This window comes from Octodon degus, unplaced genomic scaffold (genome assembly GCF_000260255.1).
Source record: "Octodon degus isolate 3935 unplaced genomic scaffold, OctDeg1.0 scaffold00023, whole genome shotgun sequence".
Lineage (NCBI taxonomy): Eukaryota > Metazoa > Chordata > Mammalia > Rodentia > Octodontidae > Octodon > Octodon degus.
Genome location: NW_004524599.1, coordinates 19,573,457 through 19,587,302, shown reverse-complemented (window position 1 = coordinate 19,587,302; position 13,846 = coordinate 19,573,457). Strand labels below are relative to the sequence as shown.

Here is a 13,846-nt window from a genome sequence, read left to right as displayed (position 1 = left end):
AACCAATGTGACAATAATTAGGGAGGCACAACTTTCTCTCCATGTGTATACCCCAGATTTGTGTGGCTCTATCAAAGAGAAAGAAGCAAAAAGTTAAATTTAAATAGAACTGTACGTATAAGGAGGAAGTAGAATGCATTAAAATGTCAATGCTTATGCAGTGGGATGTCACAGACTTGGACGAGGCTAGAAGATGGAGGCTTAGTAAGATATTTGCAAAATATTTGTGAGAAAAGTGTTTTTATTAGATCACTCTTCAGTAAGTTTTTACTTATGGAAAGAAAATGTAAATTCTTCTAAGCAGTAAGATCCTAAGTAATCAAGATTTACATGTCCTTCAAAAAAAAAAAAAGTCGCATCAAAGAAGGTCAAAGGAAATGAAGGAAGGCAACAGGCTTGCTTACTTGCTTTTTTTTTCTTTTTGACGGAACTGGGGATTGAACTCAGGCCCTTGCTCTTGCCAGGCAAGTGCTTATTCTACTGAGCCATCTCCCCGGCCCCATGGGCCTTCTTTCTGTTATTTGCTGCTTTGACATTTATTTTTGGAGCCCAGATAGGCAGTCGGCGACCATTTCCGGCCCTGGCCTCGAAAAGTATTTTTCCCACTGTCAGTGTCCAGGGGTGGGGTGTCGGCGGCGCCCCTGCAGCACAGGGCGGAGAGCTGGGGCAGCGGCTGGAGCAAAACAAAGGGGTCTGGAAAGGGCAGGACTGAATTCCAGGTGAAGCCGTTAGACCAAGACAAAGCAAAGTGCAGATGACCGTATGCTTCTGTGTGATGCAAGAAAGAGGAGGAAGTCCGAAGACGTGCGCCCGGAAGGATTAATCAGGAAGCAATAAGGTCAGTTACTAACAGCAGTGCTGGTGTGGGGAGAACAGGGTGGAGCACATATCCGAAGTGAAGCAGGCCCAGCCTTTTTTTTTTTTTTGGGGGGGGGGGAACCTGGGATTGAACTCAGATCGTTGCATTTGCCAGTCAAGCGCTTATCCTACTGAGCCCGGCCCCTGCCCCAGCATTTTTGTTGTTGTTTCAGGAAGGGGAAAAACAAAATTGAAAGTAAAATGAAAGCAATTACCTTAAATATATTATGTAATATTGAAAGGACAAAAAGAACCAAATCAAGTTATCTTAACACAATATCGAGAGCAGGGTGTGACCTACAAATAAAGCCTGGAGTCTTTAACTGATTTTGGTGTTGTTGCTGTATGGACAAAACAGTTCTGAAATGATTTTAGTGCATATAACTGAGCACAGGAGCAAATACACTGACATCATCTTAGCCAGGGCTCTTATTTGGTGGTCAGGGATGTACCCATAACTGGTGAGATGGCAAGTCAGGATGGATCAGAACCGAACCTTTCAGTGTGAACTCATGAATATTAAAATGTGCAAGGTCCGACCAAATAGCTCAGCAGATTAAAGCGTCTTCTTAGGCAGATGCAGAGGTCAGAGGTTCAATCCTGGCCTGCCCTGCTGGCCCCAGACTCCAGAGTGCGCTGAGATGGCAAATGAGACTGGGTGTGGTGGCACGTGCCTGTAAATCCAGCTCTTGGGAGGCTGAACACAGGTGGATCATTATGAGTCCGAGCTTCGAATGAGACCCTGTAGACTCTGTAGACCTTTACTAAAACACTCTCTCTCTCTCTCTCTCTCTCTCTCTCTCTCTCTCTCTGTCTCTGTCTCTGTCTCTCTCTCTTTCTCTCTAAATAACTTATAATGTGCATATAGGGGGTGAGGAGATAGCTCAGTGAATAAGTGCTGCCTGGCAAGCACTAGGTCCTGAGTTTGATCCCTGGTGCCACAAAAAAAATTCTAAGTAAAATACGCATAGATATGCAGGCATGTGTGCGTGTGGGACTGTGTGCATATTTGTTGAGTGTGTGTATTGTGTTTCCCAAGCATTCTGGCTGGAAGGTCCTGAAGTGAAGACACCCGAGGGGCAGGCAGTACGCACACCTGGACCTAGATAAGGTCTTTAATGTCACTGATCACTCAGAGGCCACTTCTGAGAAACAACTGACACCAGGGATGTACCGAGTGGGCACCACTGAGCCTGGAACAATTCCTTCTGCTTGAAATTCGACACATCCAAAGCCACAATGGCACAGTGGCACAAGGACACAGCTGGATGTGCACTGGGGAGCTGGTACTGAGGCCTAGGAGAATGCTGAATCCTCATACAAAGCGAGTTTTTTGGCAAGTGATATTACTGGGTCAGTTAAGAAAACTGAGGGCTGGTGACATAGCTCAAGCAGACTAAGTGCCCGTTTAGGCAAGTGCAGGGACGGGCCACCCAGCCCAGGCGTGGTGGTGCACACCTGTAATCCCAGGCTGCGGAGACTGAAAAGAGGAGGCTCACTATGAGTCTGAGCTGCATAGTGAGACCTTGTACCAAATACATGAGAGAGAGAGAGAGAGAGAGAGAGAGAGAGAGAAACAAAAAACTGGGGCAACCCATTTGGGACCCCTCCCGTTCTCTCAGGAGCTATCTATTCCTCATTCCTGTTTCCAATAAATTTTCCTATTCTTAAAAAAATTGGAATACAGGTGAGGGATTAATTTAATAGTATATCAAAGTAAATATGTGAGAGCAGTAATTATAATGTTGTTATATAACAATATCTTAATTCTAGAAAATAGTTGAGAGCAAATGACCATGATATATATGATTTAATCCTAAGTGACTATTATATATACATTCATTATTTCTTTTGCATATATGAGTATCTTTGTGCTATTATCAATGCATATTTCTCGTAAGTTTGAAATTAACTTTCAAATGAAAAGTTTAAAAGTTTTTTAGTGTGAACTTTTTAAAAAGAGAGTACAAAGTAATATTAAAACAGAAAAATTACAGTACAAACTTGAAAAACTGAGTAGTATAATGAGCACTCAAGTCAGCTAAGGCAAAGTAGCAATATTTTGTCACTGTTATTCCCTCTGTTACTCTTCTGTACCAAGGTTTTTTTTTGTTTTGTTTTGTTTTTTGGTGGTGGTAGTGGGGTCACACTCAGGTCTTTGTGCTTGCCAGGCAGGAGCTTATGCCACTGAGCCATCTCCCCAACCCCATACCAAGTAGTTTAAAGTAAATCAAGGATAGGAAATTCTAAAGCACTTCGTTGTGACAATAAACAAAGAATTATTATTTGATTTATTTATTTGCGGAACCAGGGTTTGAACTCAGACCCTTGCGCTTGCCAGGGAAGCGCTTATTCTACTGAGCTCTCTCCCTGTGGGCGGGTGGCCCTGAGCCAGGAGCCCAGGAGCCCAAGCAGTAAATCTCCAGATGTGCGAAGGACTAACAGGTGCGAGTAGAAGAAAAGATGAACCGTTGCGACGAGGGTGGGATTCGAACCCACGCGTGCAGAGCACAATGGATTAGCAGTCCATCGCCTTAACCACTCGGCCACCTCGTCCCACACTGCTTTTCTTCCGGGATCACTGGAAGCACTCTATCTTGATTCCCTGGATTTGGCTACTGTGATTTTTTTTCAGCTAAGCTGAGTTCCCTACTGAGCTCCTGAGAGCTTCAGAACCGGGAAGGCCCACCTGCAGCCCCACCTGCCCCCGCCTCCCAGCACCTGCATCTGCACCTAAGCGCCCTCGCCCCCGCACCCTGCCACTATGCTCCCTCTTGGCATCTGCTCGGTCCTCCCAGAACACCTCGGACTCCGTAGGCGCACAGCCCTTCCTAGTGAGAGAACTTTGCAAGAAAGCTTCTCCTGCGGCTCGTGTCTGCCTTCTCCACCTGCGTCCCAGTCACCGGTGCCGGGACCCGGGTCTGCTGCGCTCACCTCCATCGCAACTAGCTGCCATAGAACAAACACCCTGGCATAAACCCAACTCTAGATTTTCAGTTATTTCTCCTGCTCATACATCTCCAACTATCCTAATTGTTTTTTTTTTTTTTCCCCTTCTGGGATGAATTTACATGTAATGGTAACATACAGTAAGACATCAAAAGACATTTTGAGAAATAATGTATTATATACGTATGAAAAAGTCAGGTACGAGGCTTTGGAAACCTAGCTTCTGATGGAGCTGAGCACAGTGTCTCCTCAATTCCTGCGACTGTGGGGGAAAAATTATGCTGGGATGGATGAGACGGTTCTGTGGGAACCGGCAGCGCAAAGGTCAGCCTGCGGTTGTGCTGGAGTCGGGCGTATAAAAGGTGTTTTGTGATTAAGGTAGATTCTTCAACACGTTTCCATTCCATCTAAATTTCACAAATAACAGCGAGGAATGAAAGAGACAGCGAGCAGATTTGGGAGTACGTGAAAATATAAGATATGGATAGCCATAGTTTTTCACAAATAATAAATAAATGTAAAAAATCAAAACACTAATTTTCCACGGTTATAGGGAGGTTCCCTTCCATTGAGAGTGTAACGTCGTTGGCCGGGAGTCAGTGAGAAATGTCCCGCCTCTTCCCCCATGAAATCACGTGGAACTCTCCACGGAGCCCCAGCTGCCCCAGGTTGCGAGCCTTTGGGGACTCCAGGGCTCCATCGCCCCCCTTTTGTCGCAGGAAGACGTCGTGCGTGGGAGCGAGTGACACCTTGCCAATTGCCGGGCGGTGGGAAAGGGGCAATTTCATAACATTCGGAAGGAATTTAAGGATCCACGCTGGGAACCGCAGGTTGCTATTCCGCTGACCCTGCTGGTCACCCCGGATCCGCAGACCGAGCCCCTGGAGGAAGGTGCCACTTCACTGGGAGATAGCGTCTTTGGGGACCTGAACAAGTTGGGTGTTCCTTAAGGAGAAATAAGACCAGCGAACAAGAAAGGTCGCAAGATGCTCAGATAACCAACACCCACTCTTGACAGGTTCAAATGGAACTGAAAGAAACAAGGAGCAAAAGAGTGGCCCGTACGGGGATCGAACCCGCGACCTTGGCGTTATTAGCACCACGCTCTAACCAACTGAGCTAACCGGCCCACAAGAAACGTTGTTCTTTTTACTCGTGATGAAGATACATTGCCCTTTTCCCAATCAGTCCATCAGGACGCCTTGGCCACACAAAAGGATGGCCACGATCGATCGTAGGGAATTTGCAGCTGTACACGACCTGACCTGTTTCTCTTTCCCCTCCCCGACCTCCCTGCTACGCGGCCTCCTGATGAAGATTTCCAGCAAGCCTAAACCACAATGGTTCTCCCTGGAAAGACCAGATCTTTAGAGCTCTGTCACCTCGCGTGGCGGCCACGGCCCCCCGCGCGCCGCCCAACGCGGCTTCTGTGGCGTCCGCGGGCTCGCGCCCCCACGCCGCGCTGCCTCCTCGCTCCCGCAGGCCTCCCACAGCGAGGCGCACTCCGCGGAGCGACCTCCTCCTCCGACATCCTCTGGGGTACACTTGGAATTGGGGGGTCCAGCCGTGGCCACGGGTGACACCGCGGTGGGGATCGCGTGGGAAGCCCCCAGACGCGGGAAGGGGTTGAAAACGGAGGGGCTGCTCCCCCGCGTCCCGAATCCTCGACTCGCGCGGGTGAGCCTAGCACCGGGAGCGCCGCAGGACCGGGAGAGACGCGGTCCCGCCGCAGAGCGCGCCCCTCCCGCCGGGCTGCGACCCCGGCGGCCTCCGGCCTGCGCAGCTGAAGCCCACGCTGCCCGCGCGGGGCGGCGCGGTCGGGGCGGCTCAGAGCCGAGGGACTTGCTCCCGCGCCCGCCGCCTGTGGGGACCCGGCCGCAGAGCTGAACATCTGCGCAGAGGGACGCTCCGCGACTCGCGTGGCCGACGGCGAGAGCGTTGGGCCGGGGGCTGCGGTCCGTGCACGCAGAGTGTTTCCCTTATGAACTGCACACGGATGTGAGCTAGGAGCCCCTCACACCAGCACTCGCCACTGTATGTTCAGGAAACGAAGTTCAGACGGAAGACAGTAGAGCAGCTGAACCGACTGCAGACTTAGAACTCAAAGCGTAGGAAACAGCGCTCCCACGCAGACGTGCAGCTTAAGGGAAGAGCTATCTTTGCATACTACATAGAATAGTCGAAAGAAAAAGTCTGGTCTTTATTATTGCAGGTCTATACAAAATTGTAAGTCAACATAAAATACAACCGCGCATGGTGGCACATGCCTGAAATCCCAGCACTCAGGAGGCTGAGGCAGGAGGATCGTTGAGAGTTTGACAGCAGCCTGGACTAAAAGGTCAGCTCAAGCAAACTGAACTGAACAGAAAAGGCCCTATCTCAACAAACCAAAACAAGCAAACAAACAAACAACTCATAAAGTACTGCAGGGCATGCACATCTGTTTCTCCAGATCTACACTGGGTTTCATTCGCTCCTATTTTTTGAAGTCGAACCCTTTCAGAATTTGGGAATACCCTGCCTGGAGATTGGGAAGGGATTTGGAGTTTTCTTGTGTTTGCATGCAAGTCGTGGAGTTTTCACTTTATCCATTTCAACTGACAAAGAAACGCGCCATGGTTGAAAAAAAAAAATCCTAAAAGAAAAATAAAAGTCGTTAAATTGTATGCTGCTCGGTCCTTGGTGGTCGGCGCGGGCTCTTGAGTTTCTTTATGCATTTCAGGCTGGCCTGGAAGTCGCGGCAGTCCTCTTGCCGCCGCAGCCTGCTGCGCGCTGGGATTACAGACGTGCGCCCCGCACGCGGCTCGGTGGCGGCTCCTAACGCGCCGGAGGCCCTCGTGGAGACGATAGCTTTCCACACAAAGTGCACTTTATGAAGAAATACACGCGTTTGCAATCTCTCAGTCTAAATTCTCCGTACTTTCCAATTCTCCGTGCTTTCTCTGAGTTGTAAGGTCGAAAGACAAAGCTTCTCAGGTTATCCGGACCGAGCGTTGCTGGCCCCAGCGTAGGCGAAAGGACTCTGCGCGATTCGGCCGCGGCCCTTTAGGCAGAGGTCAAATCGGGTACGGAACCTGTCACCCCGGCCTTCAATATTTTTTTTTAATTTGATGTATCTTTTATTATTTTATTTATTATTTTTTCAAAATCAAGAAACTTATATTCATATAATTAAAATTCTCAAAGAAGAAAGGGGTAGGCAATAAATATTTAAAGATTTAAAATTTCTTTTTTCTTTTTTTTTGTGGAACCGGGGGTTGAACTCAGGCCCTTGTGCTTGCCAGGGGAGCGCTTAGTCTACTGAGCCATCTCCCCCCCGCCCCAAATTTAAAATTTCTGAATTTAGTTGAATTTATAACACCATATTTTCAAGAAAAATGAACCTTTTGCACAAGAAATTTGAATAAAATCATACCAAGATACACAAAAATGAAATTGTCCAAAACTTATTGTAAAGAAAAAATCATTAAAGCAAATACATAAAAAATTAGCTATGGAAGAACAAAATTAAATAGCACCTTATTCCACATCTGGCCTCTAATTTGCCGCTTCTCTTCCCCACCCTCGACCTCCTTCTCTCCTTCTCCCCTCTGTAGTTTCTATATTTTGAGGTGCGGTGTTTATCTCATCACTTGATAACTAATTTGAATTTCTTTGGTTAATAAATCAGTTTCTAGTTTCTGACGTTTGGTGTCAGATACAATTTCTATAATGTGTTTCTTTACTGAATTTTCATCTCTAAAATTTTGCCTTCATTTTTCCATGCTTTTTATCTGTTGTATGCTGTAGCGCACAATTTTGCCATGATTCGCTGCTTCGGTAAATTATTATATTCATAGTAAGTGAAAGCAATGTGAATCTTACAATAAGTTTCCTCACATCCGTTACAATACTTATTTTAAATAGTGAAGAGTGCCCGTTGCTGATCCGCGCGCACCATCCGTTCTCGATGTAAGGAAATGTTCCGAGAGGACAGCAGTACCCACAGCACGAGACGCTCACGGTGCGCCAGTGAACACGCGTACACATGGGGGCGCCTGGAAATCATGATTTCTCTACCTACCGAGATGTTCTAAAAGGTCAAAGCTGCTTCTTTATTTAGGAATTTAGAACGAGAATGTATCGTGCACAGCGATCAAAAGGTCCCTTCCTTTCCTTACCCGGTCTGCGTCGGATTTAACCTTTATAATTTGTATGGCAGCACAGGAGTTTATCGTTAGGCCGGTTAGCTCAGTTGGTTAGAGCGTGGTGCTAATAACGTCAAGGTTGCGGGTTCGATCCCCGTACGGGCCAAGAGGGTTTTTTTTTTTTTCTTAATTTACAGGCAGAAATAAGGGTCGACAGCTATGTTCTGGTTCTACATGAATCAGGGCTTCTGGGGTCTGGTGCACCCTTGGGTCTCCAGAAGAGCAGTGATCAAAAAGCCTGGGGCCTGGTTCCACTTTCCCTTCAGAGCAAGGCACAGCCTGATCCAGCCACAGACAATGGTGGAGGTGGGGCGTTGCCTGTCCCTTTGGAAACTGAGTTATGCAGAAAATGTTTATTTCTTTTGATCGTTTGCATCCTGGGGGAAACTGCAGACCATCTGTACTGCCTAGGGCTGGCTATCGAGGCATGTGGAGTAGTTTCGCTTGACATCCATACAGCAGGAAAAAAATGAGGAGCTTCATGTTAAACAACCCGAAGCCTGAGATCTAAAGGTACACAAAAATAGTCCCACCGGTTTCAAAGTTAGAAAACATTAAAAATACCAGAAGTGGGGCCGGGGAGATGGCTCAGTAGAATAAGTGCTTCCCCGGCAAGTGCAAGGGTCTGAGTTCAATCTCTGGTTCTGCAAAAAAAAAAAAAAAAAACAGAAGTCTACAAATTAAAAATCAATTAAAGTAATAAAATATGCTAATTCTTTTCTGAAAGAGGAACCACAACTAGGTAGAGTTTGCCTGCTAAAGCTGGCAATGAGCTTTGGGAGATCTTCAAACACATGAAATGCCCACTAAAGTGGCTCTTGGATGATCCTTTCTGTCTTGGCAGTTTCCTTATTTCTATGATGTATTTCCCAAGATTGGCTTTTGAGAATGAGGTAGTGCTGTCGGCCTGCAAGGCCAGTCCTTGGGAGGCCGAGGCAGGAGGATTGCTGCAAATTCCAAGCCAGCCCAGGCTGCACAGTGAATTGAAGGCCAGCCTGAACTACACAGAAAACACAAAACAAAACCAAAAAACCTTCAAGATTAGCTTGGCTAGGTATATAATCTTTTGTTGTAGTTTTCTCCTAACCTAATACTGATCTGATTTTTATAAACCTCCTATTATTGACCACATACTTCAATCTATTCTTGGATCTCTTATGCTTGTGTGTGTGTGTGTGTGTGTGTGTGTGTGATTTTTCTTTTCCTTGGATTCTTTTCTTAACCCAGCATACTCACATCTCTTTTCCTCCTATTGTTTCTGTTTTTAGATGTCTGATATAGTGTTGGTATTTGTTTGTATCCTCAAATGCTTGTTTAAGAATACTTCACTCAGCTTAATGTTTTTTTTTTTTTTTTTTTTTTTTCATTTTTGGAAGAAACTTAATCAGCTGAACTGCTTTGCTTTTGTGTAGTCGCAATACTCGCTTAGCACATAACCTCTGCAGGAGACCTTGGCACACTGGGGTGGAGCCAGGTACGCGCGACCGCAGCACCGAGACTGGAGGCGACGCGCGAAGAGCAGGCGTGGCCGCCGGGCTCCCCCTGCCCGGGAGCAGGCGCGAGTTCCCGAGTGTTCTCCACGCCCGTCCTTTCCACGGGGAGCTCGCGCTCGCGTCCAGGCAGGCGTCCGCAAACCGCCCGGGCCGCTGCGTCGAGCAAATCCCTAGTAACTTGCCCGGGAAAAGTTGAATTTGGGGCCCGGAGAGCTGGGCCGGGTGTTTTAGGGTGTTGGAAAAAATGACAGCAGATCCGAGACTTCTTGCACCTGGCGCTACGAGGCTGAGCTGTTTCACCGGCAGCGAGTAGCACACTGCTCCGGAGGTGGGGGCGGGCTGACCGAGCCGCCGACCTTGCGGGTCTAGCCCTCACGCGGGGCTCGGAGCCGCCCCTCCGCGTCGCCCCGCTACCCGCCCGCCTCCCCAAGCCTGAACTGCAGCTCCGTCTCCGCCCTCCGCGCCCCGCGACGGCGAGCCCGGCCGAGCCCCGCGGACACGGGTCACCATCCACGCCACCTGGAGGACTTCCGTGTTTTCTCCAGTCTCCATGAAAGCTATTTAAATGAGCCCCCTTAAAAGGGATAACTGCGTTAAGAAAAGGACGAGCCAGCCAGGAGTCGAACCTAGAATCTTCTGATCCGTAGTCAGACGCGTTATCCATTGCGCCACTGGCCCCCGGTAGGTGTCACTGCACATCGCGACCAGGAAAGAAACTTCAGAAGCCGCTGGTTCCGGTGGCACTTGGTAGGGAAGAGGGCGAGCCTGCCAGCGCTTCCGTCAAGCTCCGCCCTTCGGCCGCCCGCCTTGCCCGCCCATCCCTGAAACGCTCGCTCGCGGCTCAGGTCAGCCGGTCTGGGAGAGCGCGCATCAACCGCCTGCGGGGACCGCGCCTTCCGGACATCTACTGCACCCTGCCGAGGTCTTTATTCAAAATCGCAGGCTTCTGAAGTCACACCCCAACCCCCACGTCTTCCTCTCTTTTCTTGTTTTAATCTTTTTGAGGCAGGGTTTCTCATTGTAGTTCAGGCTGGCCTTGAACCACGTTGCTCAGCCTGGCCTCGAATTTGCAGAGATACTCCTGCCTCGGCCTCGCGAGCGCTGGATTACAGGCCTGCACCACCACATCTGGCTACCTGGCTCCTTTATCTTCTCCCAAGGCTACCTTTTCTTTTGATGATCAGAGTAATTAAAGTCTCTTTTAGCAAATTTTCAACGCACAACACAATACCATTGACTGTACTTATCTTTACATGACCTCTCTTAATCCTACCTAGTTGTAAATGTGTACTCTTTAACCTACTTCACTCGTTTACTTCCCCGCTGCTCTGCTTATAGTTGTTCAAAATTTATTTTTAGGTTACATATACAAATGAGGCTTTTCCTCCGTCTAATGTATTTCATAATATCAGGCTTTTTTCTCCTGTTGTCTCAAATGGCAGTATCTCCTTTGTAAAGGCCACATTACTATTTCTCCGTTTGTCGAAGAGTGTTTAGGCTGTTTCCCTACCTTGGCTATGGTTACTAACACCGCAGTATCTACAGGAGCACAGGGTGTTGCTCGGCAAAGCACTGAGCGCATTTCTTTGTGTCAATACTCTGCAGAAGATGGGGGCGCTGTGGTGGCTGGCTTGTGGGCTCTCGGGCCGTTCCTTCGGCTTCTCTGACGGCTGCACCAACTGATGTGCTTGCCAGCAGTGTTTCTGAGGGGAGACACGTTTCTCCTCACCCACACACCAGCACTTACGAAATCTTGCATTTTGGGGCACAGCTGTTATGAGTCACTCTGCACAGGAACCAGATCAGAAGCCAAATTGGAATTTGAATTCGAGCCTTTATTTACTGAGCTCAGGGCCATCGTCAGTTCTTGTGCAGGAGAAGACTGAGCCCCCCACCCCCAGCCAGACAGCAAGGAGTTTTTAAAGCAAAAAATCACAAGACTAAGGGGTCTTTCACAGTTCAGCGATGTGCACAACTTGCCCGTGTGGGGGCTTGTTGAGCAAGCTGTTTTTGCAAGATATATCTTTTTTTTTTTTTTTAATGTATCAGGTATTTAATTAGGTTCTTAGTAAGAAACTTAGAACACTAATTTAAGAGGATAAATTCCATTTGTCAGAGCAAAAACGGATCGCAGGTAGCCCCGGAGCTGAGGAACACCTTTGATTTTTGCCAAAATCTGAGTCCACCGCTTTCTGATCCACCTTGCGCTGCTCTGAAATCTGGTATCTCTCTTTCTCGGTGTCGAAGATCTCACCCTCCTGGTGTCTGGGCTTCCACAGCTTCTTCTTCTTAAAGTAAGCATCAGTGAAGTGGTTGGGGATTTTCACTTTGCTGATGTCAATTTTTGTAGAGGTGGCAATGACAAATTTCTGGTGTGTTCTTCGTAGAGGAACATGATTAAGGCTCAGAGGCCCAGTCATCAGTAGCAAGCCCCTGGCCAGCTGCTTCAGGAAGCCCACTCTCTTGCCTCTGTGACGCCCAGTGAGGACGATCAAGATGGTGCCGGGAGCGATGCTAGCTCGAAGTTTCCGCACATGCTGACTGGAGAGTTTCTTGCTGTGGCTCAAGAGCTTTCGGGGCGCATCTTCAGTAGGGTAGTATCTTGGCATTTTTCGGAGCTTAACCACCCGGCTACCTCCATTCTTGTCCCCACCGACCGGTTTTGTGATGGTAGCAAGAACTTTCTCCTTCTTTTTTTTCTCAACCTTCGATTTAGCAGCTGTGCACTTTCTCTTGTACAAAGCCTTTCTGGAATACATGGCAGATCGGGAGTATCTACCAATTCCTCTAACCAGGACAGGATTTTGGCTGCAGTGCGGCTGCCCCTTCTTGGACTTTTTTGTCTTCTTTACCTTACCCTTTTTACCAGCGCCACTGGCAGAAGCCTTCTGGGCTTCGGGTTTCTTCTCTTTAGAGTCTGGCTTCTCAGTTTTTTCACTCGCCATCTTGCAAGATGAAAAGAGAACTACGTTTTCCCGCAAGATACATCTTAAGCTGACTATGTTTACAGGAATTAGATTTGGGAGGGGAAGGACACAATTACTTGTTACTAAACAGCCTTGAAGAGGGCAAGAACACATTCCTTATATTGCAGGCAGCCGAGTTAGATAGAAATATTATAGGCAGTCAAACAGGGCCAGGCCCTCGAAGGAGACAGCACAGAAGATGAGATGCCTTACAACTGCGGGAGGGGAGGATGCTCCTGCTGTGAGCCAGACCTAAAGACCTAAAGGCCAAACAAATGCTAAACGAGTAGCACCTGGGATTGATATTCTAAATAGGTATCAATCACCTGGAAAGACCCAAGTGAGTCACTAGCCCAACCCCCAACAGAAAGAGACCCTGTCCCGTATTCCAACCCCCAACAGGAAAAGACCCTGTCCCATATGTAATCCCATTGGTTGACCATAGTTTTGTCCCACCTCCTGCCCACCTAAGCGAGTTCCCATTCTCTCTACCTTAGCCTCACATGGTTTTACACTATAAAAGTCCCTGGAAGAGACAGCTTCCCGGGGAACTACCCGCTCGGGCCCCCCTCCTGTCCCTCTGTTGGACAGGAGCTTTCTTTCCCTCAGTAAATATATTCTGCTCATAACCTCCGTTTGTTCCTAAAATTCATCCTTCGGTTTTAGAGAACACGAACTCGTGCAGGCCAGGTTGGGAATGTCCCTATATCACTTAGAGTAGATAACAGGAAGCATAAGGGAACCTAACAGTTTTCCATAGTTATAGCACAAAATTCAGTTGACCCATTACAATAGCCATCCCAACAGGATGTGGTTCTGATGGGCATTTCTTGATTATCTATGTTGGTAGCCTTTCAGGGGCCTCTTGGCCATTTATATGTCTCCTTTGGAAAAATGTCTGTTCAGGTCCTTGCTTACTTTTACACTGGGTTATAAAGTTTATTTTTGATATAGAATTGTGCGAGTTCCTTATATGTTTTGTGAGTCAACCCTTTACCCAATAGTGGTTTGCAAGGGTTTTCCCAAACCACAGGCTGTCTTTTCACTACACTGTCTCCTTTGTTGTGCAGAAATTGTTGTAGGCATCTAGTTGTAGGCAGTCAGATAAGGCTAGAGCCTCAAGGAGACAGTATGGAACAAAGGTGACTTTGCAGACACTCCTATAGTGGGTTAGACCTCAAGACAAAAGGGTAAACAAATGTACCATATATTTTCCTAGGGATGGGCATCAGCGATTGTCTAAGTAGGTATCAACAACCTTGAAAGAGCCCTGAGTCACTGACCCAATCTCATCAGGAAGATCGGGTACACTGGGCATGTTCCACATTCATGTCCCCTTGCTACGTGACTCGCATCCTCATTTGGCCCTGGGTTTAATCAATTTTACCTGAGC

At 47.8% G+C, this 13,846-nt stretch overlaps 4 non-coding genes across 4 annotated transcripts; 1 reads left to right on the top strand and 3 right to left on the bottom strand.

Moving 5' to 3' along the window:
- Positions 1 to 3,332: 3,332 nt before the first annotated feature.
- Positions 3,333 to 3,414, bottom strand: Trnas-gcu. The gene has a single exon. It is a non-coding gene; the product is annotated as a tRNA-Ser (tRNA).
- Positions 3,415 to 4,862: 1,448 nt separating this feature from the next.
- On the bottom strand, positions 4,863 to 4,936 carry Trnai-aau. Its single transcript has one exon. It is a non-coding gene; the product is annotated as a tRNA-Ile (tRNA).
- A 3,090-nt stretch (positions 4,937 to 8,026) lies between these two features.
- Trnai-aau lies at positions 8,027 to 8,100 on the top strand. Its single transcript has one exon. It is a non-coding gene; the product is annotated as a tRNA-Ile (tRNA).
- A 1,992-nt stretch (positions 8,101 to 10,092) lies between these two features.
- Positions 10,093 to 10,165, bottom strand: Trnar-acg. The gene has a single exon. It is a non-coding gene; the product is annotated as a tRNA-Arg (tRNA).
- Positions 10,166 to 13,846: the final 3,681 nt, after the last annotated feature.